Source organism: Oxyura jamaicensis, chromosome 3 (assembly GCF_011077185.1).
Source record: "Oxyura jamaicensis isolate SHBP4307 breed ruddy duck chromosome 3, BPBGC_Ojam_1.0, whole genome shotgun sequence".
NCBI lineage: Eukaryota > Metazoa > Chordata > Aves > Anseriformes > Anatidae > Oxyura > Oxyura jamaicensis.
Window position 1 is genome coordinate 88,839,897 of NC_048895.1, and position 19,614 is coordinate 88,859,510.

General features: G+C 36.3%; 1 protein-coding gene and 1 long non-coding RNA gene across 7 annotated transcripts in view; both read right to left on the reverse strand.

Annotated features, from left to right (window-relative positions):
- LOC118165036 overlaps window positions 1-7,597 on the reverse strand; it is a 17,912-nt gene extending 10,315 nt beyond the window's left edge. The window contains exon 1 of the long non-coding RNA XR_004749826.1: window positions 1,557-7,597. This is a non-coding gene — a long non-coding RNA (uncharacterized LOC118165036). The remainder of the gene's footprint in view (window positions 1-1,556) is intronic.
- Window positions 1-19,614, reverse strand: part of ADGRB3 (adhesion G protein-coupled receptor B3) — a 467,103-nt gene that overhangs the window by 314,640 nt on the left and 132,849 nt on the right. The gene's annotated exons all lie outside the window — the stretch shown is intronic.

Consider the following 19,614-nt stretch of genomic DNA (forward strand, 5'->3'; position numbering starts at 1 on the left):
TGTGTACCACTAGTAGCTGAATATGCCTCACTACTAGGTCTGAGGTAGAAGACAGAGCCATGAATGACAGAGCAACTTCACTGATAAGTCTCTTGGACAGAACTACATCTGAAGCAGCTAGGGCAATGGACAAGGTGGATGAAAACAGATATTCCACTTCAGCCATGGTGTGCTAGATATGATTTTGTTCTTGTACTACCAGAACAAAAGCCCATTAACTAAAATTATGCTTGGATTTGTAGCCTTCTGTGTTTATTGGTGGCTATCCTAATCAACTGAAAAGGGCCAAAACACATCATCAAGCACTGTCCTATGAACATTCATACTGTATAGTTGGTGCTTGGTGTGACTTTGGCCAGAGCTGGAGAGTGCTCACCCAGTCACTTGGGTACAACTAAAATAACAAGGGTGTCATGGGGAAACCAGTCACCAGCTGGGAAATTTTAATCAAGTTAATCCATTGCCAACCAATGCAGACTACTGAATACCTTTTTAGGTGTCAAGTAGAAGATCACAAACCAATAAATAAACACCTGTATCCCAATCTCAGCTTTCTGTATTTTCTCCACTGGTTGCACTCAGTTCTCCAAAACTGGGAGGAATGTAGGTTGAGGTGATACATACATAACAGGTTTCTGCTGCTCTGAGCAAAATATTTTTTTCCTCCACCCTATGGTTAGGACCTGCTCTTTCATTCTGTGAATGAAAGAGCTACTTTGCTGCCCTGTGCTTCATGGTTTCTTGATGCTCTCTCTCTTCTTGGTGTCCCTGCCCTGGCATGGGCTGTCCACAGCCTCAGTCCTTGGGGAAGTGCATAAACTTATAGTAGAATTATAGAATCATTAAGGTTGGAAAAGACCTCCAAGATCATCTGGTCCAACCATCCTCCTACCACCAATATCACCCACTAACCTGTGTCTCTAAGCACCATGTCCAACCTTTCCTTAAACACTCACAGGAATGGTGACTTCACCACCTCCCTGGGCAATCCATTTCAATGCCTGACTGCTCTTTCTGAGAAGAAATGTCTCCTAATTTCCAAACTACATTTATGGCGTGATGTTACCTGGCTTCCAGTGATCAAGGATTCAAGCTCCTTTGGCTTGGTGGTGGTTTGTCACCTGGTAGATTTTCCCTCCATCATTTGCATGAATCCCAGTTTTGAAAGGGAGAACGTTATATAAATCCCCTTACCACTTTCACTCAGGGCCACAGAACAGACAGACGTTTTTTGTTTTGTTTTGTTTTGTTTTGTTTTGTTTTTGAGTTTACTTCTGCAGACATCATCACAATGACTGGCTAACATGGTCTGGATTAGTATTTTAAGTTGTACATCCTAAACTCATTCTATATTTAAATTTATGTTAGCTGAGAAGTATTACATAATGGGTTTGAAACATGAGCATTTTCCCTCTTCTAGGCATGCCCAAGGAGACAGGTCATTGCAATAAAAATAACTAATTCTAGATGCATATAGATATGTATATTACATAAGAATTCTACATCTTGAAAACAGTCATTAAACTTTGAGACAACTGGGCACTGACCAAGAAAACAGCCAACCCAAATGGGCTGTCTTCAGCTAACCTAGCTTTCAAGGTATGACCCAGGGGTTCTTCCTGGTTGCTTCTTTTGTTTAACACATTAAATTGGCTGCTAAGGTGCTTTGCCACATGCAGCTTAACATCTGAAACCCTAATTTGTTATCACTACCTCATAGCTATGAATAAATTAAAGTTGAAATAGGTCTTTGTTTATTTTTCATTGTTTCCTTTCTAACTCATTCTGATTTTTATTTCAGTACAAAGTGATGTAAGACCAAATACAACAGGATATAATCAAACTGCAGAAGGTTATACCCTAGAGTGATACTCAGTTTGATAATTATGACTTGTATTTATCTTTCTCTGAATTAAAATAAAGAAAATATAGCTCAGTCTTTCATTCTTGACAAACAAAATACCCAGATATTTCTATAAGTTTTTCAAGAATACAAATTATGAAATACAAATCTTCTCCTATCTATATTGCTGAGAGTACTTAAGAGGACATCACTATGCTTAACTGTCCATTCACTCGGTCTCCTGCAGCACACAGTATTTGATCTTGGTCTTCATGTCATACACAATTTTAATACATTTATTTCATATTCACCTAATCTTATTTTTTATTTTTATTTTTACTTTAAACTTCTCCAAAGTCTGTGCCATGCTGTTAAGCTTTTTCTGAGGAATTTTTACACAAGTAGTAAATAATCATTCTTATTCCAATGTAAAGAATATTATGCAGTCTTCAGTACCATGCTTTAATATTTTGGTTCCTTTTACATATCCTCTTAATATTTCTTTATTAGAAAAAATATTTTATCAAATAAATCCAAAAACAAAACAAAACAAAAAAAACCTTCCGTAAATTGACTGCAATACCAGTAGTTATGTTTACTACTTTTTTTTTTTTTTTTTTTTTTTTTGGCTATTAAGAACTGACTCTTCTTTTCCACACTTCTAGTGCATACAGAATGACTCATTCAAGTGTAGTCTTCCTTGTATTATTCAACAGACCAGAACATTATTGTGAGATTTCCATTTGTTATTTAATACTGCAAGTCAGAAATGTATGTATTTGTTCCCAGTGCAAAAAGTTGTGTAAGCTTTTTTTTTTATTATTCTTGGATGTATAATCAGGTAATCTACCCTGTGAAAAACAGAAGTCACACATATACTTAGAAAAATAGAGACCATTGTTAGAAAAAGCAACTGAAGAGTCATTCATCTATCTATCCTAGTGACCTAAATAATTCCTGACAGGTGTTTGTCTAACCTTTTCTTTAAAATATACAGTAACAGAAATTCAACATCACTGCACTCCACTCAAACACCCAATCAATCTTTCTTTTAGAATGTTTTTCCCAGTGTCCCATGCTGCCCTTGAAACCTGTTGTTTGAGAGCAGTATATTACCTTTCTCATCATAGCATGTATTTACCTACATAAAGACTGCTATGACATTTTTTCCACCATTTTTTTTTTAAGACTCAACAACCTTAGATACCTTCCTCAGAGGCCATATTTTCTAGATCTCCGACCTATTTCATTGCTTTTCTCTGGCCCCTGCATAATTGCTTTACATCATTCTTGAAGCTTGATGGAGTACTTGAGCTGAAGATTTACCTGTATTAAGCAGAATGGAGGGATTAATCCTACAGGTTACATTCCTGTTGACATATCCCAGTAGGATATTTGTCTTGTTTGCAGTAGCATAACACTGAGTCATGCAGAATTTGTCATTCACTCCAAATGTGAGATCTTTTTCTACAGAACTTTTGCCCACTTAGTTGTTTCTTGTCTTGTACTGACTAGCTGATGAGTCCTGCCTACATGTAGAACTTCATATTCATCTTTTCTGAACTGTGACCTATTCATAAATAAAATATAATTTATTCACTATACTAGCTCTTTAGTATAGTGATTTTTTATAGTATATACTAGTGATATAGGTGTCTGTTGACACTCGTGAAGCACTAATAAAAAATATAAAAGATGTTTATATTGCTTATGCCGATACCAATATAGCTTCAAGCATTCTTTTCTATTAAAACAAAACAATAGCAACAACAACAACCTCCTGAAAACTATTTAATATATCTTGAAGTGACCACCATTAAAAATAGAAACACAGTGTTTTTTTTTGGTGGCGGTGGTGGTTTTGTTTTGTTTTGTTCTTGTTTTTCCTTTTATTTCATGGAAATTTACTGAACAGAGAGCCTTGGGCAGCAAGGTCTTCTTATTCATCAGCAGAAAATTTCATCCTCAGTGGTGGGAGCATACAATTCTCCAGGAATGCACTTCAAATATTGACCTTGGAAAAGCCGCTCCTTGTAGTACCGAGTCAATTCATTTTCCATATCCACTGATTTCACTCTGTCAGTCTGCCAGGACTGCCAACAGCAAAGATTCTTGGATATGGATACCAGTTTTGTAAGGACCATGTCCAATGAACAAGCCTATAAATTTCTAGGGCTACACTATACAGAAACTTTGTACTCTTTTGACTGTACTGATACAGATGAAATGTTGCAGCATTTTAGTGTGGACTCATTTCTGTATTTTACTACTAATCAAGCCAAAATACAAGGGAGCAGGGGCACTCTTAATTTAGTCCCACATTAATATGTTTCCCATGAATTACCTAGAGGTCCCTGCCTCTAGGCATTCACTCAGCCTGATCCACACTCCTTTATGTTTCCCCACCCTCCTTCAATCTGGTGGAACTGTTTCTGGGACTACAAAGTAGTCCCAGAATTTCATCACAGCTGAAATTACAGGAGTTAGAAGCACCAGGCTTTGGAATGCTCCATGGTTTGCATGCCCATCCACCAACTGCAAAAGGAGAACTGAGAGGGGGTAAACTGGAGAACATGGGTGAGAAAACACAGCTAAAAAGTGAGTTGTGATGACCTCCTAAAACACATTTTGCTGTACATAAATTTTCAAATCTTGCTATTGCCTAACTCTCTAATCCATCTGTTAAACTCATAGCTGTGGGGGATGAAAATCAGAATCAAAGTTTTGCTTCAATGAATAGCTAATTGTGCAAGAAGAAAGAGCAGAGTAAAAACAAGAGAGACTAAGAAAAGACAGGCCCCATGGAACTAAATAGTTTAGCTGTCTGGTGGCTGCAAATCAGTTTGAAAACAGGCCAGTGAAGGATTTGAAAACCAAAATCATTTAACACTGGATATAAGAGGTAGGAACTAGCTCTTTCTCTGGAAAGACCTGACCTGGCTTTCGTGTGTAATCCAAAAGTAAAGATACATGCCTTACTCTGACCTTCAAGGAGGAGAGTTTATTCCCACTTCTATTCAGTGTTCTCTATAGTGGCTTAATCAGGTCCTTACTCAGAACCATGTGGATTTTTTTCAGTCCCATTTACAGGATCTGGCTTTAGTGCAGAGTCCGACAGTGCTATGTGAAGATATCAAAGTACACTCTAAACGATCTTGTGTGCTACTGCAGAGAGCCTATATTCTCAAGGTACATTAGCCTGGATAACATGGAGTACAGTGGGCTGCTTCAGTACCCAAGCTTGGTATTTCTACACTGTGGAACTCTGTAACAAACATAATACAGATATACCTTTCCCTCAGATGCCTGTCTACTACACAGCATTTTACAGGGACTTCGCTTCGGGCATCTAATTCAGTTCCAAGGATTAGTTTCTGCTAGCCAGTTGGATACCTAAAAAGGTAAAACTAGCCCCAATTTCTTGCACAGCTAAACTCTCTTTTTATGAAATGCTGAGGTATTTAAGAATCTAAGTGCCATGCTTCTCAATAAGATTTAGCATCCTAAAGCTGTAATGCTCAAAGATAGATAGCAAAGATAGATAGCAAATTTCTGTTTAACCCAGTGAGAGACTGACACTCTCACAGAACTCTCTATACCTTTGAGATTTCAGTTTTATAGGTGACATTGTCAAAAGGGCGTAAGCATCTAAAATGGGACATAACCAGCATTTAGGAACTGAAATACAAAACACAGATGCTTTAAATATCTGCTTTGCAGCTGCCTACTCACACGTGAAGTCTGCAGAGCTCTAAGTTTCCAAAATTAAAGCTCTCATGGTACCTAAAGTTCTGCTTTGGGACTTACTAATGAGTGAAGCACTGATCTTAGACTAAGCCCTCTCAGGCTTCACGATCTAGATTTTTCTCTACAGTATTTGCAGAAAGGATACTGTCAGTTAGACACTAACAGAGAAGACCTATTGTGCTCTGTTGTTCTAAGGAAGTTGAATATCAGAGGTGGGGTTCAAAGGGTTAAAGCAGTCAGTCACAATAAAGTACACATAAGCTTACTTTTCCACACTTGTCAGAGGGATATGAACTCATGCCTGTGTCTTAAACAGTGTCTGTATATTAATAGGAAACAAAAACAAGAGGCAAAACAAAACAGATCAGAAAAGCATTCCTTTACTGCTGAGGCTATTTCACTTTGCAATTAGTGAGGCCCGAAGAGAACGCACAAATATGACCATGACTCTTAAACTATGGCTTAAATAACATATGTTGTCAAATGACAAAATGCAAGTATTTAGTAGATGGAAGTGACTTTACAGTATAGTGTAAGTAAGCATTTATGTTCAGCTTGGTTTGCAAAGTCTTTCTTCTGACAGTTACAGATTTTTTTAAACAGTGCTTTAATAATCACTGGGAAAAAAAAAAAAAAAAGACTACTCTGAATATGAGCTCACAGGCTTTTTCTGCTATCTGTTAAAGTAAAAGGCATCAGTTTAAAACAATTTGGGCAGTACTGTGGGTGAAAATAAATAAGTAAATAAGTAAAAGGATTTAATATTGTGAAAAAGGTCCACATCCTGCCCAAATTTTACTTGTGCCTTTACCTTCAGCTGTGCTTACACAGTTCCCAGCAGAGGGTGTTCTGCAGTGGTGTGTGGTGAGCTGAAGGAGCAGGTAACAGGGCACCTTCCCCATTTCTGATTGCTTGTTGACGGCTCACTGAGGTCAGTATTGAGAAAATCCCATTTTATCAAAATATTCAAGCATATGTTCATTTCCTCTGAAAGAGGCTAGGATTGAAACATATGCCTGAAATTAAGTACATTATTTACATATGCTCCTGAATAGGTCATATTGCCATCTGAAATTACTTGATAATCAGGTCAGTATAAACCACATTTAAACCACATTTAAACGGTCACTCTCCTAAAAGGTCTAATGTTTCAATTGTCAAAGATAATTATTTTCTGTGAGGATAATAATCTTTCAAGGGCCTGGATGAGATGCAGTGTTATGGAAACGTATCTTAATTTGCATTGCTGTGCAGAGTCTGTTGTGGTGATGTGACAGATGAAGTTGCTAAGCCGCTATCCATCATAAGAGAAAACATAACCCCAGCTTTTAAAGAATGAAAAAAAGACAACTAAAGGAACTATAGGCCAGTCAGTCTCACCACTGTGCCAGGCAAGATCATGGAGCAGATCCTCCTGGAAACTATGCTAGGGCACATAGAAAACAAAGAGGTTATTGGTGACAGCCAAGGTGGCTTCTCTAGGGGCAAATCATGCCTAACAAATCTGGTGGCTTTCTACAATGTGGTTACAGCATTGGTGGTTGGGAGAAGAGTAACTGCCATCATCTATCTGGTCTTCTGAAAAGCATTTAACACTGTCCCATGTGGCATTCTTGTCTCAAAATTGGAGAGACATTGATTTGATGAATGGAACACTTGGTGGGAAAGGAATTGGCTGGGTGGACACATTGAGAAAGGAGCAGTCAATGGCTCGATGTCCAGTTGGGGACTGGTGACAAGTGGTTTCCCTCATGGGTCTGTAGTGGAAATGGTATTATTTAACATCTCCGTCAGTGAAATGGACAATGGGATTGGGTGCACCCTCAATAGGTTTGCCAATGATACCAAGCTGTGTTGTGCAGTTGATACAACAGAAGGAAGGGAAGCCATCTAGATGAACCTGGACAGGCTTGAGAGGTGGGCTTGTGCAAAGCTCATCATGTTCAAAAAAGCCAAATGCAAGGTCCTGCACCTGAGTCAGTTCAATCCCAAGTATGAATTTGTATTGCTGGGTGGATAACTGGATTGAGAGAAGTCCTGTGGATGACTTGGGTTGATGGGGGATAAAAAACTGAATATGAGCTGGCAAAGGAAAGCCAACTGCATTCTGGGCTACATCTAAAGAAGTGTAGCTAGCAGGACAAAGGAGGTAATTCTCCCTACCTACTCTGTTCTCGTAAGATCCCACCTGGAGTACTGCTTTCAGCTCTGGGGCCCCAACCATGAGAAAGATGTGGACCAACAGGTCCAGAGAAGGGCCATGAGGATGTTCAAGGGGCTGGAGCACCTCTCCTATGGATGGGGCTTTGAGCAACCTGGTCTAGTGGGAGGTGTCCCTGCCCTTAGTGAGGGATCTAGATGATCTTTAAGGTTCTTTCCAATCCAAACCATTATATCATTCTATGATTCTACAATTCTATGGTATATACAATACAACACTTCTATTTCCAATGAAAGTTGTCTCACACCTTGCTCTGATGCCAAACTGACTTCAAGTCTGTCTTCAAGTACTAAGAAAATCACTTTTTTCTTTGTTGACCTTAGTCACTGTGGTATAAATGAAAAATAAAAAATAAAGAAACCCCATGATTTCTAAACAAATCTCTGAGATTGTCATTTTCAAGATTTAAGAATAGCTTTTTTGGCTTGTTACTTCCAATTGTAATACACTGCTGTTGCAAATATGAAAACAAACTATTAAACAGATGTATGTTGTAAGGTGAAATGCAACTTTAATACAGTAAGCAGTTGCTTCAGTTTTCAAGAAATAACAAGCTCTGCTGAAAATACTGCTGCACACTTCATCTATTTTACTTAGCTTCATTAAAGAAAAAAAATATGAGTTACTTATTATGCAGGAAGGTTCCCAGAAAACAAGAATGAAGAGTGAGAAAAAACACATCAAGAAAGTGATAGCAGCATAAAAGTAAGCATCCAGACTGCTCAAACTCACAGATTTGAACTCTTTTTCAGCTGCAAGAATTTTTTAATGTCTGAAGGAATTCACCAAGATACCATCCCAGTGATGGAAAATGTTTGATCAGAAAATTGAGCAAGTTGACACTTTAACCTACATTTACTAATAAAATGTATTACATTTTGATCTTGAAACAAGAGTAAGACTCATCTGACTAAATGTGGATTACCTATAGGAAGTAGATATCTAGAAATGTGCTAGACAACTGGACCCATTTCATAATCAATGGAGAGAAACAGGCATTTATAGGACCTGATTCATCTTGTGATTCATTTTGTGTTGAGAAAAGCAAGCCACACATCATCAAAAAACCTGCTGGAGGGCTTAAGTGTAAATCTAAATTCTAGCACACAGACAACTAACATATGTTATAGGTTATTATGTTTACATAGATGTATATGTCACTGTTTTACTTAAAGCCTATTAGACTGTAATAACATTTACAGTATTACACAACTTCTTGTACTCTGTTAGTGTAATTCTGTAAAAAACAAGATACATTAAAACCCTTAAGAGGGAAGGAACAAAAATTTTGACATATACGCTATGGAATAAAAAGCGAAACACCGGCTTCTTCATTTGGATCTTTTTTTTTTTTTTTTTGGAAACTCTTCTGCTCTTCTGTGAATCATCTGCAGTTTACAGGTGACTATAACCCATACATTTTTCAAATACATTATTTATTACAAAACAAAATCAAGACACCAGCTTATTCTTACAAAAGTCAAATTGAATCTGCTGCAGTTTAATTACCATTTTGTTCAAAATTAATTTTACATGCTTTGCAATTATATAGTGCTCTAAGGCACTTGGAGGAAATCATTCTGTGAAACTATACTGTATTCTCCCATTTAAAATATCGCCAGGAATTTTCTAAAGTTTTGCCATGTCACAAGTTATAATGTAAGAATGACAATACTATAATGTTAATGAATATATTAAGATAAATGGACAGAAAATTGCAGGAGCTTTCCAAATAAACTTCTTACACTTCTCTTATTTACGTCCTAATCTTTCTGGCTCACCCAATTTAGATCCTAAAAGTCCCCAAGTAGTCCCTATGACACCCACGTTCACTGACCTTGTTGGCTGCCCCAATATATGCCCCAATAAGCACAGCCATTATCCCAGTCAAAGGTGGAAGAAAAACAGTTCAGGCAGAGTAAGTATCATGAAAGACTGGGATGTTCAGCTAGAAAGTCAGTTAAAACATAAAAAGGAGTTGGATAATATTATAAACACAATTTTGCAGTCCTTCCTTGTTTTCCTTTTGCTACTTGAAGCCTCCTACTTCCAATTTGCCCAACTTCTGAAACATTGTCATCTTTCCCATTGCTAAGTAGCTCCAGAAATATTGCCAGTATTCACGGCTGTGACAGTAAAAACTTGCATTTAGTATTGAAAAAGCCAGTCTGTGTAAAAATAAGATTTCAAGTGCTAAACTGAAAAAATACTTTTTTTTTTTTTTCTTTACAGATGAAAATGCTTAATAAATGGTGATTCAAATGCACATTTCCAGCCATAAGCTAATATATCTCCAGTAGAGGTACATGCCCCTCACTCAGTGCTGCTGCACTACTCATAGAATAACAGACAGTAAAATAAACCAATTACAGATTAGCGTAGCTGTAACATTACAGAGCTAGCAGCAGCTACTCACTCATGAATAAGAAATGTCTTCATGCAAATTGGAAGCCTACAACAAAATATTAGTGACAGTTTAGTGAGTATGTCCTAGGTTCTATGAAGCAACATGCATATATATGGAAATATGGATTCCTACATCATTAAATATAGTTAATGCACCACAAATTTTAATCCTGATGAGTTTGTTCATCCTTTCCCACACAGAATTGAACAGGGCATGGAGAATACCCCACCAAGGCTGTCACTTGATATTCCAGTCACGCTGGGGACACGGCTTCCCATTCCTGGCATTTCAGCCTGTTGAGTCTAAAGAAGGAACTGTTATTATTCTGCACTCAAAGCCAACATTTTCCACTTGAGACACAATTCCAACAAAATTAATGTCAGATGAGGAATGCATTAATTCATTTTCCAAGTAAATTGGTTATCTAGTTTTTGACAGCTTGTATTGTTCCTGTGTGCAATGCTACAGGCAAGATACAGGCAAGAGTACTCTTTAAAAAAAGGGCGGGGGGGGGGGGGGGGAATGGGGGGGGGGGCCCCCACGGGGATGCTTTTTACTTCTATAATATGAACAGACAGCACCGTGGACAGAGCAGGGTACTTTAAAAAGATGTCACTATTCATTTTTTTGGCACTGTCCATAGAACAAGTGAATTTTATCTACATTTCAAATTTTATTAAAAGGAAATCGATACCACTCAGTTCTGAGGAAGGGTTAAAAAAATTTATTTAACTCAATTGAAATGTAATTCCTTATAGCTATTGTGGGATTCTTTTGGCAACCATGTGACAATTTTTTTTTTTTTCTCTTGTAAAATATTATTCCAAACTAAAGTAAACCTTGAGAAATAATGGACACATACAACATATTTGAAACTGAATACTAATTGAATCAACTTAATTAATTAACTTTATATTTGTACCTTTCCTTCTTACAGACCAAATATATTTTTGCATCATTTTTGGAAATATCCTTATAAAATATTACAAACTTTTCCATCATTGCTTAAGGGAAGAATGATATGAAAAACAATAAAGCAAAATTATTTGAGTATTTTAAGTCTTACATGAATATAACTTTTGTGCATGTTGCATAAATAAGACATAAAAGTTCTTTAAAAAATGACAACTAGAGTGTTTTTGTTAATGATTTACCATTCCAGCCTTTTCTCAAATGTTTTGTACAGGTGTAGCCAAATTGCAACTAGTGAATCAATAATAAAAATATAATCTTTTATGTTAGCAATGTATTACCTTCCTGAGATGGACACTTAATGTTATCTGAAAAGTAAAATTATATCACTATCACTGAAAGATGTAGTATTAGAGGATTTGCTCAACAGATTTTTCACTTAAAAAAAAAAAAAAGAAAAAACAACAAAAACCTATAATTAGCATCGCCGCCACCAAACAAACAAACAAACAACAACAACAAAAAAAAACTAAAAGGCCTGCAACTCTTATCAAAACTTGTTCTTTTATATTTCAATCAATTCAATGGAAAAGACACAAGATCTCACTGAAGATAAGATTCTTATCTAAAAAAATGTTACCTGTGTAATCTAAACAAAAATACTATACAAATAGTTTTTATCTAGATTTTCTTATTATTTCTTAGGAAAAAACTTCTGGACTAGAATAGGAAGTAAAAGATATATGTTCATATATTTATCTGTAGATTCATATTTAATAATACATTGATAGACCAGCATTATATATAATCTGTGAAATGAGTATGTATTATGTGAAATAAAGGCAAGTTATAAGAAAACAAAGATTATTTATTACGATTATATATAAATATATATTTAAATAGAAGTCTTCATAGCATCTTGACCACATTCTGATACTGTAACATCTGCAAACTTAAATTTACCCTGTAACATGAGTAATGTAAATTTTATTTTTGTTAAGGAATTATTCAACTATTGGAGATGGGCACAGGAGTCTTAATACTTACACTTAACAAATGGCTAACTAATCAGATCTCTAAACATCCCTCTGAAGCTGATATTCCAGTATTCAGATACAGAAACTGAAGCAATGTGTTGTGACTCATCTGAAGTTACATATTATTAGCAATACAGAACTAATATAATTGAAAAACTGAGCTTCCAATTTCTCAGATGGTACAAAAACTGTTAGTTCTAACACTTCATTAAAAGGATGTTGCTGGAATCATGTCAGAAGAAAAGTTCAGTCTGAATTGTATATGAGTGAGAGCTAATATTTTACTGATTTGTATGAAGAAGAAAACAACCTTTATTACTCTACAAAATACAGGAAATTACCTCCCATTATGACACCAATTACCAGCCTAGACAGCTCATGGGCAGTTTGTCTACACATGCCATAGACAAAATCATACTTTATGCTTCTATTTCATTTCTTTTGGATCTGGGTGGTATGGTAGGGTTGCCTGGTTAATATCTTTCCTGTGAGCTGTGTGTCAGGAATATTAAATGAGTAATAGAGTTTAGTTGTTTTTTGTTTGTCTGTTTGTTCCCTAGTCTATTATTATTATTATTGTATGCTATAAATTAGTCATGGGTTCACAGTTTTGGGGTAAATGAACATGAAGGCATGCTGCAAACCCCAAACTTTGGAGCTAATCTTATTTCCAGACCACCCAGTTATGACGGAAGAATGGACATGCCTACTCAACTGAGAGCCAAAATATCTTACATAGTAGAAAAGTAGAGAATGGCAGTACAGTATGTGAAAATGACATATGATGGCACATGAAAATAGTTCAGCAGCATCATAATGAAATAAATTATTATGCTAATAAAAGAGAAAGAACGAAAGAACGAAAGAACGAAAGAAGGAGGAGTTAATTTATCAAAGGTGAACTGAAAGAAGTATGTGAACTGAAATGTAAAATGAAAATTATCTCAAACTGCCTCTGTAAAGGTAAAAATAATGCATGAACAAGCTGGGAAACAATACCAAAATGACAAGACAGAATTCTGAAATGACATACTGAATTATTTGCAGAGTATTTTGTTCTTGCTCATGTTCTTGTAGAGTTCCTTGACTTCCTTGATGTTGTTGCATAGACACTCCTAACATAAAAGAAAATTTTGCAGGGTCTTGGCCCCAGTTTCTACACAAGGAATGACTGCTGATTGAATATGAGAGACTATTGATTGTAGACACATGATATGAGTACTTCCCAGTTTTCAGGTCTAGACTGACTTCCATAGGCCATGTTCCCAGCTCAATGATGGGACAAGACATCAATATGCACCAATCCTCCTGATCTCCCAGGCTTTCCTGGGAAGGAGGAAAGAAACCAAACCTGGAAGAAAATGACAAGCATTCCCTGATCTGCACAATCAGGACTCAGAACTCCAGGCACTGTTAAATGCATCTTCCCTTAAATCTGGCCATATCCACAGATGCCAAGAGGGAGATAAATATGTTATTCAAAATCATTTCAAAAGAAAGAGGCAAAACTGCTTAATTCCTGGGTGTTATGAAACACAACAACATATAGTAATGTGAAAAAGTAGATCAAATTTAAAAGCCTTGTTCTTAAAGTTTTGGACATGGTATATACCTCTTGCAAGTTTCCAAGGCAGATATGTGTCTTTGAGAACTAGAATATAATTGTAAGATTTGTTTATGGGCTAAGTGAACCTTTCAAGATCTGGTTAGGTTACACAACCTGTTCTCTAGAAGCATTATCAACATTATTAATTTTTACTGTGCATATGATTGTTCTTGTGAGTTTTTTAAGCCACAGCTTCTGGAGAGTCGTGCCTCTATCATGCCTAGCAGATGAATTGAAATCCTGCAGTGTAACATCAGACATGAACTGTGGTCTATCCATATTCTCCAATCTGAATCATACTAGTTTTTCAAACGACAAACTAAAGGATCATGTAATTCTATAAGGAAATCATCCTGGATTATGAACTCCCCTTATCTCCCCCACCCCTTACGTGCACACACACACACAAAATAAAACCAAAAATTAACAGCACCAAAAAAGAACACCAGCCATTGTGGCCTGCTTAAAATGTTGCAGAAAATACTGACTTTAAAAACTCAGTTGTACTTTTCAGGTTGATTCTGATGGCTAGTCTCTTGAACCCTGAGTTAAACTTTTACACCTGATACAAGACATTTGGAAGAAAAACAAATAAACAAACAATTACAAGGCACTCCTGATGGAAGTTAATTTATTTAAGACATTCAGTGATTTCCAGTTTCTCTTTTCTTCTCTCAAGAAACAGGTATTTGTCAGATTCAAACTCCAAAATAGCCAAGTTTTTCGCAACAGGGTTCCTTTTCACCTTACTTCTACTTAAACAGTTTGCACAAATGCTTTGTCACCTCCTGAGCTTTATTATGGTTCTGGGCAGACATTTAACTTTCATCAATAATGTTAGACAGAAATCCATAGTATTTTCTTCTCTGATTCCCTACAGGTTTCAATGATGCCCTTCTCCTTTACTGGCGAGACAAATCAGAGACCAGGTCTCTGATGCACTGAATGGTCTCCTACTGACAGACTAGTAAATGTCTAGACACTTGTCTCTCATCTGCACTGCATTGCAATGCAGACAAGGTATAACTTGTATCAGTAGATGGAAAGTGACTAAATTAATCTGGGCTGTCTGGAAAAAAAAAGTCTTGACACTTTTTTTTTTTTTCTTTTTCTTTTTTTTTTTCTTCTGGTTAATATATTTAAGTCTGACCTGCCTCTCATATATGAAGTGCTTTTTATTTCCAAATTAAGAGAAAGAAGATATAGTGATAATTTTCTCAGAAAGCATCTACTGCATTATTTATGGATATTTTCATTCTTAATCTCTATTTTCAGTATTTGTTTCAGGAAAGTTTCTCTCTATATCTTCAAAGACTTTAACGTTAAAAAATATCATTTGGTAAACATTTGATGTTCCAGAAGCAAAACACGAAGTAGAAAGATAGAAAATCATTTAGAATAATTTATTTTTTAATTTCCTTTGAAAAATCATTATTGATTAGTTTTTCTCTCTAAACAGTCACTGCTCCCAGATAAATGTCAAGATTGCTGATTGTGATTAAAAGGATGATGTCAAACAGAGAGACTTTGCCAGCAGTCCAATCACTTTCATATATTATGCAAATACATGCAAATATTAATATATACATTATGTAATGTAACGTTTTATAGACCGTAATTCTATCCAATAAACAGGAGTCACTTTCACTTGATAAATCAGCAGTTCATTTGCTAAGTCAGTGTTCAAGCTCCTGGTACTATTATATCAAAGATGTTTCCCTATTATATATAGTCCAACCTTTAGTGTTGGATGCTAACAGATATGCTCAAGAAAAATAAACATTTTCTTCTGAGTAATACCACCTCAATAAAACCAACTTTAGAAATATGAATGGTTTAGGGCTCCTAGATTTTCTTTAGACATCACTATCATCGTTTTTGAAAACAGGGAGTGAAAGACAACATATTCAAATAAGAATCTCACTCAAACAAACAAACAAACAAAAAAATCATGTAAATCATTTCAATATGCCCTAGAGCAATATCTTAAAGATTGAACAGAATGAAATCATGTGATTAAACAAAGGTTATAAATCAAACCTGTGACTGAATAGATTAGAAAGCATTGGTACATGGCTGCAGCAGACAAGTTGCATTGATTCCACAGTTGTTGCAGTATTTAAGTACCAATTCAGCATCATTAATTTGTTTTTCTCCAGTAGCCCTTGCAGAAGAGTACTATCAGTGCAACAGAAATGAACAGATCTTGATGAAAAATAGATGACAAATGCCACTTTAGAATGGATGGAGGCAATTTCCTGTTCAGGCAACTCCAGACCCAAACACTTCAGCTCTGCCTGATATTTCCAAAGAATGCCCAATTCTTTGAATAGAAATCATTTAGGAATTAAAAACTATCAGTTAAAAGGTGAGTAATTAATGCAGAAATTATCTTGAGCAAATTTATCTGTTTCTGAAGAAATCTACATAGGGAAGATTTGTTCTTCTGTTACAGGGAGTGCATACCATGCTTCGTCTAAATATAAACATTTTATATTCAAGAATGTTGATAATATAATATTTTCAGCATCACTAATGAAAGGTAGGTCATTACCATAACTTACAGTAACTTAGTTTCTTTTAATATAGGGTGAGATGTTAGAGAAGTTTCTTATAAAATACAGAGACTGATGACAAGAGAGTTAAATCAAACCTTGGGGCAATGCTATAAACTTAGATTACTTTCAAGTAGCACTTACTTTCTGTGGATATTCCTTTTGTGAAATCATCCCTCCACCCCTATTTTATTGTATGATTTATGAATTCACATTTTTATCTGGTAATGTTTTCACCTTACCCCTCTAAAGTGTAGAATTATGTATTCTTCTGATTAACTATACAGCTATCTGTGACCACCTCTCCTCTAGCTCTGCTAATGGCTATTTTTGTTTAATATATCCTCTCTCTATGAATTTGATTTTTTTTCTGTAGAAAGAAGTGTAATCAAAGCATCACTTAAATTACTGCAGTTCTGATTTAGATGTTCCTAAGATGCACATGTTCCTAAGATGCACATTTACATTCAGTTAATATTTTTGACCACTACTGTGCACAGTCTTTTGGAAACTGTTTTGGGAAAAACAAAACAAAACAAAACAAAACAAACAAACAAAAAGGTTCAGTCACTTTCAGAACAGGATTTAGGATTTTAATTTAAAAATATTAAGACAAAGTATAGACAAAGAGCATAAAAAGGCAATAAGCATGTTGCTATTCTTCTGCATCATTTCCATCTACTACATATTTACTTTGAACATGCAATATATGTTATAGTAAATAGCCTGCACAATTAGAAGTGTTTTTATTATATATTATTTTAATTTATATTAATTTATTTATTAATATATATTATTTTTAAATAAGATGTTAACCTTGAAAGGTCATTATTTTCAGTCTGGTTGAATTCCTGTTCATGGCAAATCCATAGGCCCTGTTCCTGAAATCATGACTTTGCTTGAACCTGAGGATGTGGGCAACATCACTTAAGTCAAGTGTGAAGTATACAAAAATACAGTTCCATGTTTTACTGTTTTCCAAATTGAGAAGCTGCTGCACTGCAAAACTTATTTTTTTCTGTCATTTCAAACATGCTTATAACTTATTTTAAGAATATAGTGAGATTGCTTCTGTGAATCTAATTACTTTAAATATTTGAAACATTACTTTAATAAAACAAAGTTAATTATGGGACATCTTTAACTCATTGTCTTGGCTCCAAGGCATTTACATTTGCTTTGCCCTGGAACCATGAAGGAATAATTTCTGATATAAAAATTAATTTCAGAAAAAGAGAAAAAATCAATTCAAAGTAGAAAGGTTTACCTTCTTAACCCCTTAATTTGACATGTAATCACAACAAGATTAAAGACTTCTCAGAGCACAGCAGTTTTCCATTGTTTATGCCCTAACAAGAAGCAGACTCTGACAAGGGTGGCTGGCCTGACATTCTTCTCAAGTTTAGTCTTTCATGACATATCTGGAACAAGATCTCTGTTCTTCCATTTCCAGGTTTGAATGCTTCAAATTACTTTGATAGAGATCTTTTTAGCTGACGGTCTACATTATTCTCTGTTCCATTTCAAAGGAAAGACTTTTAAGCTATTAGAGTCAAAGCTATAAATCTGAATACTTTGGATATTGCAGGGTAGAAAGACCAGGTATCATCCCTGCTTGGAACTAGGCTGGATCCTAAATCCTAATGAAGAGGAAAGGGAAATCCTGGCTTTGTTGTGCCTTAGAGAAGGGGACTTCTATGTGAGCCACTGTATTGGAAACTTTTTTGGTTTATGAAAACACCTTTTGGGAACAACCTAGGAACTGCAGACTTCCCCAAAGGTTTCCTGGAAAATCCATATCACAAGAAGCTCAATATGGCAATAAAATAGTTAATTTAATAATAATAATAAAAAATTTCTTCACCAGAGAAAACTGCTAGTTCAACCAGTGTATATATTTTGGAAGAAAGTTCTACATAAGCTTCCATTCTAAAAATTAGCATTCTCTTTTTACAAATATTTCTTCTTTATATAATGAGTCAATACCATCTCTTTTTAAGATAGAGGAATTGCAAAAGACAGTTTACACAGAGAAGTTATTGAGGCCAAGAAGTATATAGACTGAATACCCTGTCAGGAAATTATTATCTGTCCCTCTTGGACAAATACTCAGAGCATGATAAGATGTGGCACCATCAGATTCACAAAGGAGGTGAATGCTGCACATAGCAATGCTAGCTGGTTTTCAGACAAGTTGTGCATTTGGCAAATGTTAGAACTGGGTTTGCCAAGAGTCATAGAATGATAGAATGGTTAGGGTTGGGAAGAACCTTAAAAATCATCTAGATCCAACCACCCTGCCATGGGCAGAGACACCTCCCACTAAACCAGGTTGCTCAAAGTCCTATCCGACCTGGCCTTGAACACTTCCAGGGATGGGGTATCCACAGCTTCTCTGGGCAACTTGTTCAGTGCTTCACCACCATCTGAGTAAACAATTTCTTCCTAATATAAATCGATCCTTTTTTGGTTTAAAGACATTACCCCTTGTCCTGTCTCTACACTCCCTGAGAAAGAGTCCCTCCCCAGCTTTTGTGTAGGCCCCCTTTAGGTACTAGAAGGCTGCTATAAGTTCTCCCCAGAGTCTTCTCTTCTCCAGGCTGAACAACCCCTACTCCTTCAGCCTGTCTTCATAGGAGAGGTGATCCATCCCCCGATCATCTTTGTGGCCCTTTGCTGGACTCCCTCTAATAGGTCCACATCCTTGTTGTGCTGGAGGCCCCAGAACTGAACACAGCACTCTAGGTGGGGTCTCACAAGAGCAGAGTAGAGGGGGAGAATGACCTCCCTTGACCTGGACACACTTCTTTTGATACAGCCCAGGATGCAGTTGGCTTTCTGGGCTGCATGCACACATTGCCAGCTCATGTCAAACTTCTCATCAACCAACACACCTAGGTCCTTCTCCTTAGGGCTGTTCTCAATCCGTTCTCTGCCCAACCCAGATTTGTGCTTGGGATTGCCCCAGTTGCAGGACCTTGTACTTGGCCTCATTGAACTTGATGAGGTTTGCATGTGCCCACCTCTCACGTTTGTCCAGGTCTCTCTGGATGACATCCCTTCTCTCCACTGTATTGATCGCATTGCACAGTTGGTGTCATCTGCAAATTTGTTGAGGGTGCACTCAATCACACTGTCCATGTCACCAACAAAGATGTTAAACAGAGCTGGTTCCAATGCTAAGCCCTGAGGAGCATGACTTGTTAATGATCTCCACTTGGGCATCAAGCTGTTGACAGCAGCACTTTGAGTGCAACCATTCAGCCAATTCGTTACCCACCGAGTG